The sequence below is a fragment of the Fukomys damarensis genome, unplaced genomic scaffold (genome assembly GCF_012274545.1).
Source record: "Fukomys damarensis isolate Sample0158 unplaced genomic scaffold, DMR_v1.0_HiC HiC_scaffold_11, whole genome shotgun sequence".
Lineage (NCBI taxonomy): Eukaryota > Metazoa > Chordata > Mammalia > Rodentia > Bathyergidae > Fukomys > Fukomys damarensis.
In genome coordinates, this window is record NW_022900923.1 from 31587793 (window position 1) to 31605912 (window position 18120).

Genomic DNA, 18120 nt, shown 5'->3' on the forward strand with positions numbered 1-18120 from the left:
TATAAAAGCCAAATACTAAGGTCTATGCTATTCTTATCAAATTCACTATGTTAGAATAAAATAAATGAAGTAACAGCAAACATATTTATGTGTTTTTATTTTTTTAAATTTATATGTCTAACTTTACTAGATCATTGAAGATTTTATTCTGATCATATACCAGTGACTTTGAGTTTCCCCTGTTCTCATCTTTCCTGTTAGGCTAAGTCACATAAAAATATTCATAAACTTCTGCCAGCAATTCATTAGCTATCAAATAATAATAATGTAAATGGTTGGCAGTGAATAGTACATTTTTTGTTAAATCCATCTGCTAATTCTCATTCTTTTTATGGCCTAATTTCATTGAACACATTCTGACATCTTGTAGGTCAGAGCCACATGGATAGCACTTATTTCTAAAATTATTTCAGTATTGTTTTCCTTTTCATATTTATAAATTGTGAATATTAACTTCTTCAGATCCTGCAGGAAATTTGCATATCAGAAAATTTTACACAAAGCTTAAATCTTTCAGATAAACCTTACAATATTTAAAACTTTGGTTACAAATGCACAAATAATCAGATGTCAGTAAACTATATTCATACACATAAAGAATAGTCTCATATAGTCCATATAGACATTTATTCCTCAGAGAGTATGCATGGCAATATAGTTCTTCTTTTATAGTCTTGAAAGTTTTGCTGTCAAAATAGAGTTTTTCTATTTCTGGATACCTAAAAGTTTGCAATATAAAAAATATCTTCCATTTTCACTTGTTCTTTTCTGTGATTTGAAATGTATTGTCACAGTGAAAAAACAAAATGTATGCCTACACTTTAAAACCACTTAAATTTTCTCTTTTTTTTTCTTTCAATTATCACAATTTTTCCTAATTACTTCTTACTTAGAAATCCTGTCACATCTTTCCTTGTCACACAACTGGGATTTACATTCTCCCTCCTAAAACAGCACTACAAATGAAAACATTGTTTCTGGTTCCAACTGCATATTCAATAGCTGCTGAAAAAAGCAGAAATATACTCACTCAACTTGTCTTAATAAATTCATACTTCAACTTAGCAGTGTGAAGAGTTAAGAAAATCAAAAACTGCGAATTTTTGGAATGATCACAGTAAAGCACAATTTAATTTATTTAAAGTAGAGAGGAATCTAGTTCTCATTCCTTAAACCTCCCAAGAAAAAGACAGTCAACCTTTGCCAAAGGGCAAAGAAGAGTATTGTTTATGAAACATTTTGTCCTTTTAGAAGATGTCATCCAATGTAGTCTTTTATCTGATAATTTGAAAAAAAATCCCTCTAATGAATTTTAACTGTTTTGGAATATTGAAATTTGTTATAATTTCATATTTTCTTTCACAAAATTAGCAGCCCTCAAGTTCGCTGACATCAATGCCAGGAGATACGTCCTGTTTATAAGATCCACATGAATTGCTTACTATGAGCCTTAGAGTCCAAGGTGTGTAAATGAACCACGTCATCCCAATTCAAGAAGAGCACATACTGCAGTCATTCCAATTCACTGCAGCCATGTAGACCAATCTCATTCTAAATTTCCTCAAGGGCTGTCACCACTTCAGTCTGGCAAACTGACAAACCAGAATAGATACAGTATTGATTTGTGTGTTCTCAGTGGTGCAGGTGGAACTAGGATATGAAAGAAGGCCCTTGAAATTAGTATATTGGCAATCATCCATTCTTGGTGTATTTTTCCTCTCTATTCATCTTATTCTGATCAGAAAAATATCTAACTGAGTGCTTTGTGTGAGGTCACTAGCAAAATAATTCCCTTTGCCTTTTCAATTTTTTGGAAAGCCATTAGATTTGGTAAAACCTACATTTCTTGTTATAGCAGTGAAGGAACAATATAAATGGACATATAGTACATGAGACATGACTGGACCTTTATATTGTAATGATATGGCAACTTGTAATCATGCGTGCATGCAGAAAAGACCATTGGAATTGAGTTCCAGCAATACATTTTCTTTGTAAAACTCAATCAGGATGCTGAGTAAACGATATCACCTAAGTTGTCAAGAGTTTGCCCGGGTTCCCTAAATTTTTCCACCAAATAATGAACTATATATCAATTTTACAATATTTATACCAAGCAGTACTTTTGGCTATATATTATTTTTCTGAGAGATTAAATCATTGTGTTAATGAAAAAATGAAGCATAAATAGCAAAATAAACTTCAATCAGAATCCTTACAGATGATTTTTAGCTGCAATTTGATGAACTCACATGTAATATATTTTGGCCTGTGTGGTGAGAATGATGTTGATTTTAAAGAATTATATGACATAATAATAATAAAGAATTTTTTCAAGTATACACAGATAATTCATATTAATAATTTCTGTAACAAATGTTTTCAAATACTCTCACATTATATAGACTTATAACATAATAGATGCTATCACTTATTAAATGGTTGTTAGATGTTACATTTTCCTCTAAGCATTACATGACTTAACCCATGTGATCATTACACTATTTTCATGGTGCAGTTTTACAGTTATCCAATTTTATGATGAAAGATTGAGTGATAGGAGTTAAAGATAACATCACACAATTTTTAAATAATGGGACCAATATTCAAAGCAAGGCATCTAAGCCTACAGTCTTATCTATTAATCAAATCGTTGGTCTTAAATGCCTTCTAATTTTATAAAATATGCAGAAAAAAATTATATCCTCTAAAATAAAATGTTTGCATTATCTTCTAAATTTTACATGAGCAAAAGAGAACAAATTCTGACACCGAGGCCCTCTTGTACATAGTAACCCCAAGGCTCAGACACTAATCCAATATTATTTGTACATTCAAGAAAATCCTTGCTGTTTATGAAGAGTAAAAATTAATTTTAAAGTATGGATGCAATGTGTTGAGTAAAATGTAAACATTTCACATCCCAATATATGAGTTATTTTTGGACTGATAAACATTCAGAGAGAAATGATGGGGCAAAGAAGGAAGGAGGGTGTATACATCTCTACATCACTGGAAAGTAACAGTATCAATAATACCTTCTGTCATCTCTGCTGAAAATCTGATTCATACAAAAGGAAATAATGCATATTCATAATTCTTTTTACATATAAGGTAATAAAGGTAATTTTGAGTTAAGCACAACTTCATAGAAATACAAGTCTCAGTTTACCAATGAGAAGTTAGTTTTTGAGCAATATTTAACCTGCTCTTTCTCTTAAAAAAAAAATTGTCCATTACTACGGATTAGTCGACCTACATTTTCCTGCTAGATTGAACACCTGATTCTTATGTAATTAACATTTTAACTTTTTCTTTGGAAGGGACCAGATGGACAAGAGAAGTATTGGTATCATTGGCTTACACATGGATGTATAAGGGCCACTCTAATGATATGCACCCTCCGCAATAAAATGGTCACCTTATTCCTTTGTGAAAAGATGAAAATATCGTCAAATTCAAAAATATTGTATTAATAATAAACTCTGCAGCACAGATTTCTTTCTAATAGCTTTCCCATTACTTTTTGTCTTAAACTTTTAAGTATTGGTATCATTGGCTTACACATGGATGTATAAGGGCCACTCTAATGATATGCACCCTCCGCAATAAAATGGTCACCTTATTCCTTTGTGAAAAGATGAAAATATCGTCAAATTCAAAAATATTGTATTAATAATAAACTCTGCAGCACAGATTTCTTTCTAATAGCTTTCCCATTACTTTTTGTCTTAAACTTTTTTTTTAAGAATTTTTGTTAGTATAGGGTTATGTATATTTAACATTCAAAACTCGACCTAAAGAGCATCTATCCTTTAAATTTTATGACAAATAAGAAGAAAAGTTTTTGTATTGCAAAGCAAAGTCCTAAAACATGCATTATGTGTTTATCTCTGGTAACAAAATAAACTTGTAAAAGTAATTTCTTAAGTTATTAAAACTCTGAAACTCTGAATTATAGCAGTGTAGTTAAATGTATTTACAGTTGTAGATTTTTTAACGGACTCTGGTAAAATATTTGTGAAGAGAAATTTCGCATATATATAAAAGTGTTGAAAGCTATAAATCAATGTTACCAAACTTTATTTTCAGTTTATGATAATTTATATAATTATAGGTATAAAAACAATAGTTCTTACTGTTTATCAAACACTATTCTAAGATCTTTCTAATACTCTTTTGCTTTATCCATAGCTTAAATCTATAGTGTTAATTTTGTCATTATACATTTAAAAAGCTCCAAAGTTTACAGAATCTTAGTGATGAACTCAGAAAATATCAATAGTTTGCAAAATTCTGAATTAAACTTGAAGCTACATGATTACAAACCACCAGTATCATAATGGCTATAATATTATAATAAAAAATTTCAGCAATTTAAAATACGAACAGCCTTCAGAACAATGTTAGGTGGTAGGATAATGATAAAATAATGATTCATACTTTAAGTAACAGTTCTGTGGTCCCTAAAGTTAATGCAGTAAATCTTTAGTTTTGTCACAGATATGTGTTCCTGAGCTACTTTTAAGGGGGAAAAAAGTGGTAAAGCTATTTATACAGTGATTTTAAAAGTCTAAGCAAACAGTATATTAAAGTGTAAAGTGTATCAATGAAATATTTATAGCAGTTCTTAGCTGATGATAAGAACTTTGTCACGAACCCCTTAGGTGAATTTTGTTAAGTCAGCATCACTTCTGGACAGGTGCACAAGTGCTATGGTGTCAGATGCCGGGGTCCCACATCACATCCATCCTTGGAGTTTCAATGGATGAGCAAAGCTACTTCACTAACTCCTTGAAGCCTAAACTTGCTTTTGCTTCCAGGAGAGTTGGTAAAAGCAGCTCCTTTGTTGAATTGTATTAAGCACTGAATGGCTGGCCAAGTGAAGAGCTTACAATTCATACTGGTAAAAATTCTTTTTTTTTTTTTTTGGTTTTTTGAGACAGGTTCTCACTATGAAGTTGAGACTGATCTAGAACTCACTATGTAGCCCAGGCTGGTCTCAAACTCACAGCAATCCTCCTGCCTCAGCCTCCAGAGTGCTGGGATTACAGGCCTGCACCACGACACCCGGCCTGGTTAAAAATTCTTATTTTTGCTATGGCATGAAATGCTTTTATTATTTTTTTGTTTCCTAATTTTAAAAGAGACTTTCATATTCTTTTAAACAGAAAAAAAAATAATAGGACTTATTGTTTTAACCTTGTAAAAGCTTTGCAGGCACTGCACCATTGTCAAATGCCATCTCTTTCTGATGGAAACACTAAACATTCATTCTTAAGTGGATTAGAGGAACCTGGGTAGAGGTTTCTAATACATCCTCACAGACTTCAGCTCTTGGAATTATCATGATTCAATGAACTAGAGAAGGAAATTAGTGTATGCATCTCAGGTGTGCAGATGACATCTAGTTAAAACCAGAGCTATTTTATCTGATTGCAGAACCAAGGATTGGAATGAATTTGAAAGGCAAAAATCAGCAAAAGGCAAATGATGACATTTTCAAAGGATCAATGAAAACTTCTGATTATACCTTCTAGAAAGCAATAATAAAAGAAGATGGGGAAAACTTAGCCGGAACATAGTTTATGTGCCAAAGATCTGGGGATTTTTAGTTAATGAAACAAAATAACATGACAAGCTAGCAGAAGCTAATTTAATCTTGGGCTGCATTAATAAAGTTACAGTGTGCTTATCATGGAATTGCTAGGCCCGCTGTATTCCATGCCGTCAAGATGAATTTGAAACACTGTTTAATCTTAGATACAAAAACTCAGGATGGGCAATAAAAACTACAGGCCACCAGGAGTCCAAAGTGGGCGAGTGTGTGTAGTGCAGCTGTCTGTGGGAAGCTTCTTGAAGGGGCTGTACAGGTTTAGTATAAACTTTGATTTCAGGGCAAAATATTCTGTGTATTTTATTGTATCAATTGCTTATTTCTCAATCTCATATATTTGCTCATCTAAACAATGGAGTGGAGAAAGGCTCGATCTCTTTTTATTATAAATTAAAATTTTGTAATTGCAGAAAATGATGGAATATAAAGTGATATTGTTATTTATGAGTATAATGTGAAGTATTGAATCAAACTAGTTGTATTCAACACCTCAAATGATGGGCATAATTGTATTGAGAACATTAGAGATGTTTTCCTTAGAAGTTATGAAATGAATAAAATCTATTGTCTATACTGCGGAAAGTTCAAAATATATATTGCTTTTGTCTAATTGAGATTTTGTACTTTTAAAAATCACTTCTCCAGTTCTTGCATCCCCAGCCTCCTCCTGTGCTTCTGTTCCCTGAATCTATGAGTGCAACTGTTTCTCACTCACATGTAAGTTAGAGCACGTGGTATTTCTCCTTGTGTGTTTGACTTGTTTCAATTATCATGTGTTCTAAAATTCACTTTATGTAATCACAAATGACTGGATTTCCTTCTTTCTGAAGCCTAGGAGCAGTCTATTCTGTATACACCATATTTTTAATCCATTCACTGGGTCGTGGACTCCTAAGTTGGTTATGAATCAAGGCAACCATGAATAGTGTTACAATGCACATGAAAGCATAAATATACTCAACATATTAATTTCAAAGTATTTTGAGTACATTTTTAAAAATGGGATAGTTGGATCAAATTGTAATTCTATTTTTAGTTTTTTGAGAAATCTCCATTCAATTTTTGTTTGTTTGTTTATTTATTTATTTATTTATTTATTTATTTATTTATTTGTACCAGGGATGGAACTTGGGACCTTGTGCTTGCAAGGAAGGTGGCAGAACCACTGAGCTAAACCCCCAGCCCCTCCATTCAATTTTAAATAATGGCTTGATTTTCTTTCCAAATGACATTCTGAAAAGTTTCCTTTTTCCTCCATACACTTGTCAATAGCTGTCACCTTTCAGTCTTTATCAAAGTCATTTTGACACATGTGAAATGATACTCATTGTGATTTTAACGTGCATTTCTGAATGACCAAAGGTTTTGAAGATTTTTTTCAATGCTTACTGGCTATTTATATGTCCAGTTTTGAGAAATGTCTATTCAGGTCCCTTACCCATTTTGGAATTCTTTGGTTTCTTTGCTTGCTTGTTTGTTCACTTATTTCTGTCTACTGAATGGAGTTGATTGATGCCTTTATATATTTTAGATGTAAATCTCTTATCTGATATCTAGCTTGAAGATAGTTTCTCCCACTTTTTACATTGTCTTTTTTTTTTTATTGTGTTCATTTCTGTGCAGCATTTTTTTTAGTTCAACGTAATCCCACATGTGCATTTTCTTTTGTTTTTAATTACTTGTGCTTTGAGAATTAATTCCAAAATTAATTTCCCAGATCAGTGTTGCATAATTGCTTTCTCCATATTTTTCCAGTACTTTTGAAATTTCATGTCATAAGTTCTTAATCCATTTTAAGTTGGTTTTGTATATGATGTAAGGGTCCAGGTTCATTCTTCCAAATGTAGATATCCAGTTTGCTCAGTAACATTTATTGAAGAAATTGTCCTTTTTACATTGCATGTTCTTGGCACTTTCTCAAAGAAATCAATGGACCTTCTGTGTCTTCCTTTACGAGCGCTCTATTCTGTTTCATTGGCCATTATGTCAGGTTTTTTGCTTGTTCGTTGTTCTTTTAGTGAATAGCTTTGTAGGGTAGTTTAAAATGAAGTGCTGTGATATTACAAGCTTTGGCCATTGTGTTGAAGATTGCTTTGCAATTGGCTATCTTTTGTGATTCCAAATTAATTTTAGTACTGTTTTTCGTAGTTCTGTGAAGAATGTTATTGGTATATGAATAGGAGGACACTGAATCTGTGTGTAAGTGAGATTTCCTTTACTATCACACATACCTCATTTTCATTCCAAACAAGATTATGCAAAATTTCCTTTTTCTCCATACACTTGCCAGCATCACTATATTCTATTAAAAATATATGGTTTACAACTAAAATTTAGGCTAAATAACTTATGGACAAGGAGCCCAAATGATCATTATCACAGGAAAGCACAGAACTTTATTTGATCCAATTATACTCTAGGAAAGGCTTCTCTCTGGGAGAGAACATTTTGTGTTCTTGGGAATTTGGGAAAATGAAATTATAAATTTAGGTTATATCACTTATCACCATTGATCCTTTCCTTTGACATAGTAACAAACTGTCAATAAGTGCAAAAGATTATGATTAGTAATAAAACTGAACTAAATCAATTAACTACTGATATAATAACATGGAAATTTTGAGATATTTTTATAACATATGTGGTGTGAGTCAAAACCCTCATTGTGCTGGGCAAAATGGCGAGTGGAAGAATGATCAGAAATGCGATGGAGGGCCAAGGATTTAGCTCAGTGGCTTGTGGCTATCTTGCAAGTGCAAGGTCCTGAGGTTGATCCCGGCACCAAAAAAAAAAAAAAAAAAAAAAGAGAGAGAGAAACGCATTGGAGTTGTACTATTTGGCACCGTGGAGAAACAGGCCATAGTGGGTCAAGAAAGTCTTTTGCTAACATTTTCATTAATTGATAGGAACAGTAAAGGTATGTTTGTGCATGGTAAAGTTGTTCCTATAGATGAAAAAGAAAAATACGTTTAAAATAACATAAAATAAAAGCAAAACTTTGGTATGGAAGAAAGATAAGAGCAATGCTGGAGCAACAACCAACCCTGCAAGGGTTAGTCAGTATGAAAGTAACAGATTGGTGTGGAGGCATTGAGGTTTCTCTGCCTCTTTTAATTGCTTCATGTCTCCCTGCATGGTATAATACTACAGTCTAGATATGAGAAGGGAATAGGATGGAATGAGAGGTGTTAGAGATTTCAAGGAAGAGATGGTAGTAGTGTTTTGGCTTTAGGGAAATTAAAGCTAGAAGACTGCTTAAATTGAAATTTATGACAAAATTTCATATATCAATAAAGGCAGTGCTGAGACATGACCATGACCATACTGCAGATGCCTGAATAGACAGAAGAACATTCATCCCTAAATCACTGAAGAAGTCAAACAAATGAAGATTAATCATTAGAAGCATCTCCCATACAAGTCATCATGGATTATAACAGAATCAAATGCTAGATAAAATTATAGTGAGACTAATGTCCTCAAAGGACAGGTGACCATCATGATAGGAAAGAGGGATTCTAATAACTGCCTTCAAAATCTTTTGGAGTTTTATGGAAGGGAGAGAGGACTATGGTGGCCATTCATCCCAGCTTCTGTCCCAGGGATATTAGTATTTTCCTTAAAAAAATTGTGCTCGTGAGCTTTTCGTCACTGTAAGCAAACGCCTGAGAAAATCAATTTAAAGTAAGAAAGACTTAATTTTGGTCACAGTTGCAGGGATTTAGGTCATGGTCTTTTGGCCCCATTCCTTTTGGCCTCATCCTGAGGCATCTTCATCTAGAACATGGCAGGGAGCATGTTCTAGAACAAAGCAGCTCATTTTAAAGTGGACAGAAGGCAGAGGAGGAGGAGGAGAGAGAGGGCCCCGGGACAAATGTACACTTCCAAGTCATGCTACCAGTGACCTATTTCCTCTGACTATGCCTCATCCGCCGAAGTTCCTGCCACAATGCCATCAAATCATGAACCCATTAAAGGATTAAACCACTGAGAGCCTCGTATTCCCATCACCGTCCAGAAGCCTCACCTCGGAATGTTGCTGCCCTGGAGACCAAACCTAAAATGCATGAACCTTTTGGACACATTTCAAATCTGAACCCTAACATGAAGACACCAGCAGAAGGTGTGTCCTCAAGGCAGAGCAGCTTGTAAGAAGCTAAAGGGAAAAACAGAGAAAGGATAAGAGTAGAGTAATTGTGCTGATGCATGATAGTGAATTTTGCCAGTAGAATAATTTCGACAGTTATGTTAAGAAAGAGATGTTAACTGTATGACTTATAACGACCTAAATGTCCTGGGTAAATAATGTAAACAAAAGAAATAAAATTAATTAGAGTTAATTTTGAATTTCTCACATGGTATGACTAGGCCAAACCCATGACTGCTAAGCAGGAGAAATGGCAAGTGTAGGATTCAGACCCATTTCTTCTTAATGGTGAGGCTCAGTCTATTCCGGAACAAGGGATTCTCCAACCTTTATTCCCGCTGATATGTATTTGGAGACTGGGAGAGAGAATTTTTTTCTGGAAGATTTTAAACTTTGGGACTGTCTTGTCACCATTTTGATCGTGACCATTTTGATCTATGATTCGTGTTTCTGTGCTATACCCAAATGTGTGGGACCAAGACAAAGACCAATTTTTCAGAGAAAGTTCTCGAATTAGGAAGAGAATAAGAATTATTCAGTTCTAATGTTTCATAGTGCCTCATAGTTGGTATATAAAAATATATATTGGCTTTGATTTGCTGATATAAAATTGTGAATATGTAAATTAGTGTTACAATCATTTGAACTAGAAAGATAATCTAGATACAAGGAGGTATTGTTAGCAACTTGATTCCATGATATTTACTTTTAGATTAACTATTAGAAAGCAAATAACTGATATTTATATAGTACAACAGATTTAAAAGTATCTCCGTGTAATCAAATACCGAATCAGTGGAATTGACAGTTTTGAAGCTTACATGGGTTTCCTAAGGAATTAAACAAATGGAAATTATCTTTTTGGTCACTTTTTCGCTGAGAACTAGGGCTTGCTGAGATGAACTACACACAATAATAATTGAGTTGTGGCTACACTGTAAGTTCAATTTAATGTACTGATTCCACTGGATAACATTTTACTGTCATTGGTGATAGAGACCAAGAATGCTTTTCCTCGTCATTTCTTTCAGCGGTAAATATGGTTAACTACATCACTTTACACTCCATAGCTCAAGTAGGACGGCCACTGCAAGTCAGTTTTCAGAAGCGGTTCACTTCAGTTCCTCATATGTTCAGAGTGCTAACATTTATCTAACCCTCAGCTGTGATGCATTGCTGGTCTAGGTTCCCCCGGCAGAATATATAAAGCTAAACTAGAACAAGGAATTAGCCTAGCAAACATCCTACTGTGGCAAGAATTAGAAGCCTCTTTAGAAATCGGCTTGAAAAATGTTCTCGTGCCTGGTAATTAATACTCCCCTTCAAATGGTTTTGACAATTACGCTGCGATCTGTACATTCCATTTTGTAACACAGACACAAAATTAAAGTTATAATATTAAAGTAGTAAATAATGCCAACCTGACATAGCATCAATATGGAAATAATACAGATATTAATGATATCATATAAGATTTGCGGTTATTTTAAATAGATAAGGAACTAAGATTTATATAAAGAATTTATCTCATTTTGTGAATATTATTCATGATTTACTAATAGAAAAACCAAATTAAGAAAATTGAGAACTTGATAGAAGTCACTCAGGTGAAATATGAAGTGACTGGAACTCTCAAAGCATCTGCCTTTCAGGACACATTAAATACTAGTGTTGGGGATGGGGCAGTGTTTAAAAGAACCTTTTGAAAAGGTCACTTTTGATTTTTTCCTATATAAAAGTTCTTTAAAGAAGTAAGATGACTCCAACTTGGATTAGTTCACATTTTTTTCCACTTTTGCATTTTCTATATTTTCTCAATAAGGGTAAGAATGAACAATTTAAACTCTCCAACCTTAATAAATCTTTCCCAGTTTCACTGTCATTCTATACACACCTGGGCACATAGTAGGGAAAAACAACCTCAATTTGCAAATTCTCAATGGCAAAATAATTCAAATTGAGCCCAAGAGGGGAGTAATTAAGACATATTTCCATCTAAATTTTATTATTTATGTAGTCGTGGGCCATTTAGTAATAAGTTTGTGTAAAACTCAGTTACATTAACTTTTTTCCTATGTTCTTATATTCTTTTTTAAATTAATTAAATGTATTCAGTACATTTTAGGTATACATGATGACAGCATTCATCAGAAGGAATTTTTACCTGTACATAATATATCTATATTCATTTTTTTCCTACCCGCCTCCCTTCAACCCCTTCTCTCCTTATTTAAAAAATGTTTTAATTTTATCCTTCTTTTCACTTCCTTCCTTTTGCCCCTCCCTAGTTTCCCTTCACATGCCAACATTTTCTTCCTATTTCACAAACAGAACAGCATCACAGACGGGGAATGGAATGTATTTAAAACAGAATTTACCCATGTCAATGACCAAAGAATGGTGTTTACCTTTCAATACTTGAAATTTCTACAACTTGCAATGCTAGAAGAATATATGTGCTACATAATCCTTCTTTGCGCTTGTGCTACTTACATAAGCATTAAATCTGTATGTGTATGCAGACATGTATACCCCCCCACACACACACACCCTCAAATACATAGCATCTGCCAAAAGACTGACATGAGGAAATAGAAAATGTCTTAAACTCAGAACAGGAAACTGTTTCTACTTATACCAACTCAATGTATTGATTTGTCATAGCTTTTGCTATTTGTGCAACCTTTGAGAGATGTTAATCTGAGATGAGGACTGATGGGTAAAAATACGTGCACAGGGAGAGGAGTAGCATCATGGTAGGTATTAGTCAGAATACAATGTTTCTTCTTTCAAACTGCAACACAGTCTTTGCCGATCTGTTACTATGCTTTTTACAGGGCACATGAACAGAAACTCTGATATAAAGTGCATATCAAATCTGTCTCTGTCATATATATCTATATACAGATATATAGATATATATGCAGCAGATTCATTATATACACTCACATATAAATGTACATTACAAAACTAGATATAAAACATCACATTGTTCCGTGTTTTCTTTTGATTATTGAGTAAAACATGGCATTAAAGAGAGAATTCAAAATATATTTTGATATTTTGTCTTATATACAGCTGCTACCTCAGACTTTTCTACTTAAATGCATGTTGAAAAACCTTGACTGAATATGTTACTCTGAAAATAGTTATTAAATTCGCATTTGATTATGCTAAAATGGATGTTATGACTAGTTTTGTGCACTCACAGCAGAATTTAAGTTTTAAGAAGTGTTTTAATGCGTCCACATGCCCTAAAAGTAGCCAAGGAGCTATGGAATAACCTGAGCAAAAGTACTTTAGCCATTTTAGTTTAAAATTTCTGTTTGCCTTAAAACAATTTATCCTGAGAAATTATAATACTGAAAGTATTTTACTCTCTTAAACTAAACATCTTACTTTAGAAAATATTTAATATTAATTGTTTTATATTTTGACTACATTATCAGTTAGATAATAGAACTATTGTAGGAAAATGTTCATCATATTTGATTTAGAGCATAAAAGAACATAATAGATTAAATTAGGAACAGGTACACGATTTTTTAAAGTGTCAAATTTTTCACCTCAATAACATTTTGTAAGACTTTGAATTATCTCTTTCTCTCTTTACTTACAATTATGTAGTCTCCCTATTGTGGAGTATTTAATGAATCCTCAGAACAAAATATAATTTTTTAATAAAAATGGAATTATTAAACATAGCACAATTAAAATGTCATTATTTCAATAATACTGATTTCAGCTGGTAATGGATCCCTTGCAGAGTATTTAAAATTACTAATTCTCCTTTCTAAAGAGAATGTGCCTGCGTCTGCTCCAAAAAAGCAAACCCTCTAAATCTTCATTATTGCACACGATGCTGGTTTCTTCAGTCAGCATATTTCAAACAGTAGTCTCAGGGGCCCTATTTTTCCCCTAAATAAGGTAGTTAAATTAGCATATGTCTCTAATAATAGGGAGTGATATTAAAATTGAAATACAACAATCAAAATTAAGAATTTAATTAAAGACAGAAAAAGCTGAATTTTGCCACCTATGTTTCTTTTTTCCAAATATTATATTCTAGGCTCATTGTTAATTTTTGTTATTTTAATATTAGCTATATTTATTATATGGAATGATTCTTGTATTTATAAATATACAGTACAGACACCCACTTAAATTATAAGATCAGATTTCTGGAGAGCACTTAGTACCCAGACTCTAAAAGAGAATTTGCACCCTAGAAAGCAAAGGTCTACTGAGTAAATTAAGTTCTGCACTGTTCTAAAGAGATGTATTTATAAGGTGTGTAGACTACTATTGTTCAAGTAGAGATTTATTAACTCCATTGAGAAATTCTTCTTTGTAGTACTGTCAATGTAAGAATTTATAAATCAGAGCACATTGTGATGTTTGCAGTAATAATATGTCTATGTATCAAGAGCTTATATTCAGGTAGTTATTTTTCCTATCACTTTGATTAAATTATTATTTCTCATGATGCTATAAGTAAAATTAAAGGCATATTTAAATATGTCTTTAACATTATTTTACTAGACACTTTGTAACACAAGAGTAAGAGGATGATGTAATTTTATTTTCATTTTTTAAACCTCAATGTAAAGAAAAACATCTATTGAGAATTTGTTAATTGTCATGCACTTTAGGTTGAAATGCAAGGTTTCTATAAGCATGGCATGGCGATAGAAGCAAACTTCAATATTAACAGAAAAATTACATCTATTTAGACTTTTAACACGATTCTATTTTTATTAAAATATTAAGCAACTCCCCCAGTTTTTTAAAAAATATTTCAATTGACTTGATTATTACTTTCATCTACTGGGCTTGCTGTTGCGCCTAAAAAGCATTTGACACACACTTGTCACATTAACACGTAATAGATATCAGAAGATAATTTTTATATAATTGAATTTTGTGATGTAAAATTAAATTTATAAATATAATTTTCTTACATCTTACTAATGCTTCTAATAATTGCAGATTTGATTACAAAACCTACGATCATTCAATTTCAATCTCTCTCCCTCTGAAGAATTATGCTGTGTGAACTCTTCAAATCAGTTGGCCATAAATGGCTCTTTACTAAGCTTCATTCAGCTCTTGCAAAATTTATTTCTTGAATCCTTTAGTCTAATGACACTTTTTAGGTTTTTTGTGGCAATGAAAATAAATCATTAATTTTCCTTCCTAATATTGTTTCAAAATCACAGTACATTTCTTATGCTTTTTTTCATGAAAGATTGTTGAAATATAAAAAAATATTGGTGTATTAATATATCTGGTATGATTTAGGGTTCTCAATTTTCATTATGTCATTCTAACAGATGTAGAAGGTGGGTCATATTGTTGTCCTTGTATAAATGAGGACAACTGAGGGGATAATAACATTAAATGAGCTTCTCAGTGTCACCGTTAATAAATTGATAATATTGGGATTAAACTCCACAGCTATTACTACATCTAAAGGAAGCAAGATCTTCTGCTAAGTAAGAACTACCAACTTTTAGCTTCATTTAAGTTATATTATAGAACTCTAGTGAGAAAAATGTTATAGCTTACATCTGTGTATCAAATAAAAATATATTGTTATCTTTAACCACTAGTAATCAAGGGCATGGCCCCTGATTTAGTTTTACCAACCTTCACTGTACATGAACTAGCAAGTACAAGTTTAAACTTCTTACTACGCCACTCAAAGGCAAATTGTCTATTGATCTGTTGAATACAATGACCTTAAAAGTCAACCATTATGAAGCTGATTCAACTAGTTTTAATGCACCTCCCAGTTTTTTCTAAATGAAATGAATTTAATTATTAAAATCCTCTGCACAATTTACTGAGCAAATTATGTCATAAGTCACACAGTAAAGATAATTTTAGTATTTGAATAATAATACATCAAAATAAAATTTTTCTGAAGCCCTTTTATTTATGAGAGGATTCCTACAATCTTTTTCCAAAGTAAATAAAAGTATAAATTGGTCAAATTTTGCTTCAGTGATACTAAAGGAGTAATATCTGACCAGTGCAAATTTTGTGTTTTATAAAATAAGTTTCCTTCGCCATAGTTTAGAGAAAGTATGTTTTCTTTTAAGCCACAAAAATGCTTTATTTTTCAATACCTATAATAATCAAGCTGAGACTTTAACAAATAAAATTAGAGAACAAAAAAGTGATTAATTATTGCATTTGCTCCATCATACAATTTTGAAGAGTTGCCAAACTATCTTATAATTAGTACACCATTTAAGATAGTAATAATATTAGTCCATGTTCTTTGAGTATATGAAAGCCATACAATTTCCTTCAGCGATGAGGAGGAATGTGAAAAAAAAAAAGTTTGTAAAGAGGATAACAAATTAATTTTTAAACATTAACCAATAATTCATTTATGAATAACAGGAACTTGATTATATATTTAAGTATAACCTATTTTGAGCATCTGAATTTATAAGAAGTATGATGCAAAATTATGGATGGCAGTAAAGTATCTTAAATTTTTAGTTATTTACTTATTTTTGTTTTCTTTGTTTTTTTTGTTTTTGGGGAGTACCCAGGATCAAACTCAGGTCTTTGAGCTTGCAAGGCAGGGACAAGAACCACTGAGCTCAATCCCTGGCTCTATTTACTTATTTTTGATATATGTATTTCATATATGAAGCATGATACTGAATATAAAATGAATATCCCTTTCACAGTTCAGAATAAGGTTAACCTACAAAATTCTATCATTTGACATTGTTGAATGCCATAAAAGAACACTGTAAGTGAAATATGTTTCACTTTCTGGACTGATGAGGACTTTGGTTTTAAAATGAGACAAAATTACATCTAGTATGAGTATGACTCTAAATATGGCCCAGAGATTCCATGCACCACAACCTTTTGGAGTGTTTATACATTCCTAGGTTCTGGATGAAGACTACAAACTCAGACTCCTCAGGCCTCAGCACACTGTTCTACACTAAATACAAGCAATTCTTGTGCAAACTGGAACCTGAGATTTTCCTTCTTACCTAAAAGTCTTATGTGGAAAAAGTAACTACTTAGTTGCTTTACCTATTCCTGAGTGAAGAATAAAATTATATTGTATAGTCCCATCTTTTGAGTTAGCATATTGAGATATCTCATTCATAGTTTCATTCACAGACTAAGTAGAATTTTGTTTAAAAGAACATTTCCTCATATAGCCTCTATTAATATGTATAAAATTAAAGTGCCACATAATTTATTGAATGCATATCATATGCTCAATAGTTCATGTTTTATCTTATTTCATTTTCATAGTATGTGTGAGGTTCACATTATTAACCCTGCAGTAACAGGTGTGGAAAATAGAATGGTCATATAAATGGAATATCATTCTATCTTGCTTGGTTTGCCTCTGGTCCTAGTATCTCTATCTTTCTTACTGAGCTAGAGACTTATGCCTATTGGAAAAAAATTGAAATAACAATACCAAAAACTTTCCTGAGAAGTCTTTCTGGTCTACCCCTGTCCAGTGCCTCACCTTGGATACTCCTAACATAAAGACTACTCATATATCAATCATTGGCAAGTATCACTGTTAATATCTGCTTTTATGCCTGTTTCCTCCAGAGATTATGAAATTGTTCTGGGCAAGAATTAATTTATCTTATTGGTTCCTAATGTGATGAAACATTTGATAAATGAATGTAAAGTATTATATGCTTAATTGTGAAACCCTGAAAAATGTATGAATCAAAATATCACTTACTATTGTTAATTTAAAATATACACTCAAGGAAAAAAATACCTCCTAAACAATGAACAAAAATTATTAGTAGTGTTCTTTGAAAGACAGAAAACATTTCCCAAAAAAATGTACTAGGCTTCTTGCTGTTGTTACTAAAGTACTTTTCTAAAGCTAGAATATCATATCTTCCCAGGGGAGCTATTTTGTGGTCTCCTTTGTTTTTCCATGAAGTGACATTGGTTTCAAGCTAATATCAAAATGATTCTACTTGCACATGAAATTGAAGTATTTCTTTATAAAGTACAACTAATAGTTTTCATCTAGAATTTCCTAGGGTTTCTTTTCTTTTCTTTATTTATTTTTTTTGTACCACCAGGGATTGAACTCAGGTCCTTGTGCTTTCAAGACAGGCCACTGAACCACTGAGCTAAATCCCCAGCCCAAGGGGTTTTTAATAGATCAAAAATTTTTTGTGTGTATAACGGGTATGGTGGTGCACACCTGCAATCCTAATACTGTTGGAGGCTCAGCAGGAGGATTGCAAGTTTGAGCTCAGCCTGAGTAACATAGTTACTTAGCAAGATCTTGCCTCAAAGTAAAAAACAACAACAACAAAAAAAAAAAAAAAAA

General features: G+C 32.4%; 1 protein-coding gene across 1 annotated transcript in view; it reads right to left on the reverse strand.

Moving 5' to 3' along the window:
* The window catches only part of Brinp3 (BMP/retinoic acid inducible neural specific 3), a 237490-nt gene that overhangs the window by 152158 nt on the left and 67212 nt on the right, over positions 1-18120 (reverse strand). The gene's annotated exons all lie outside the window — the stretch shown is intronic.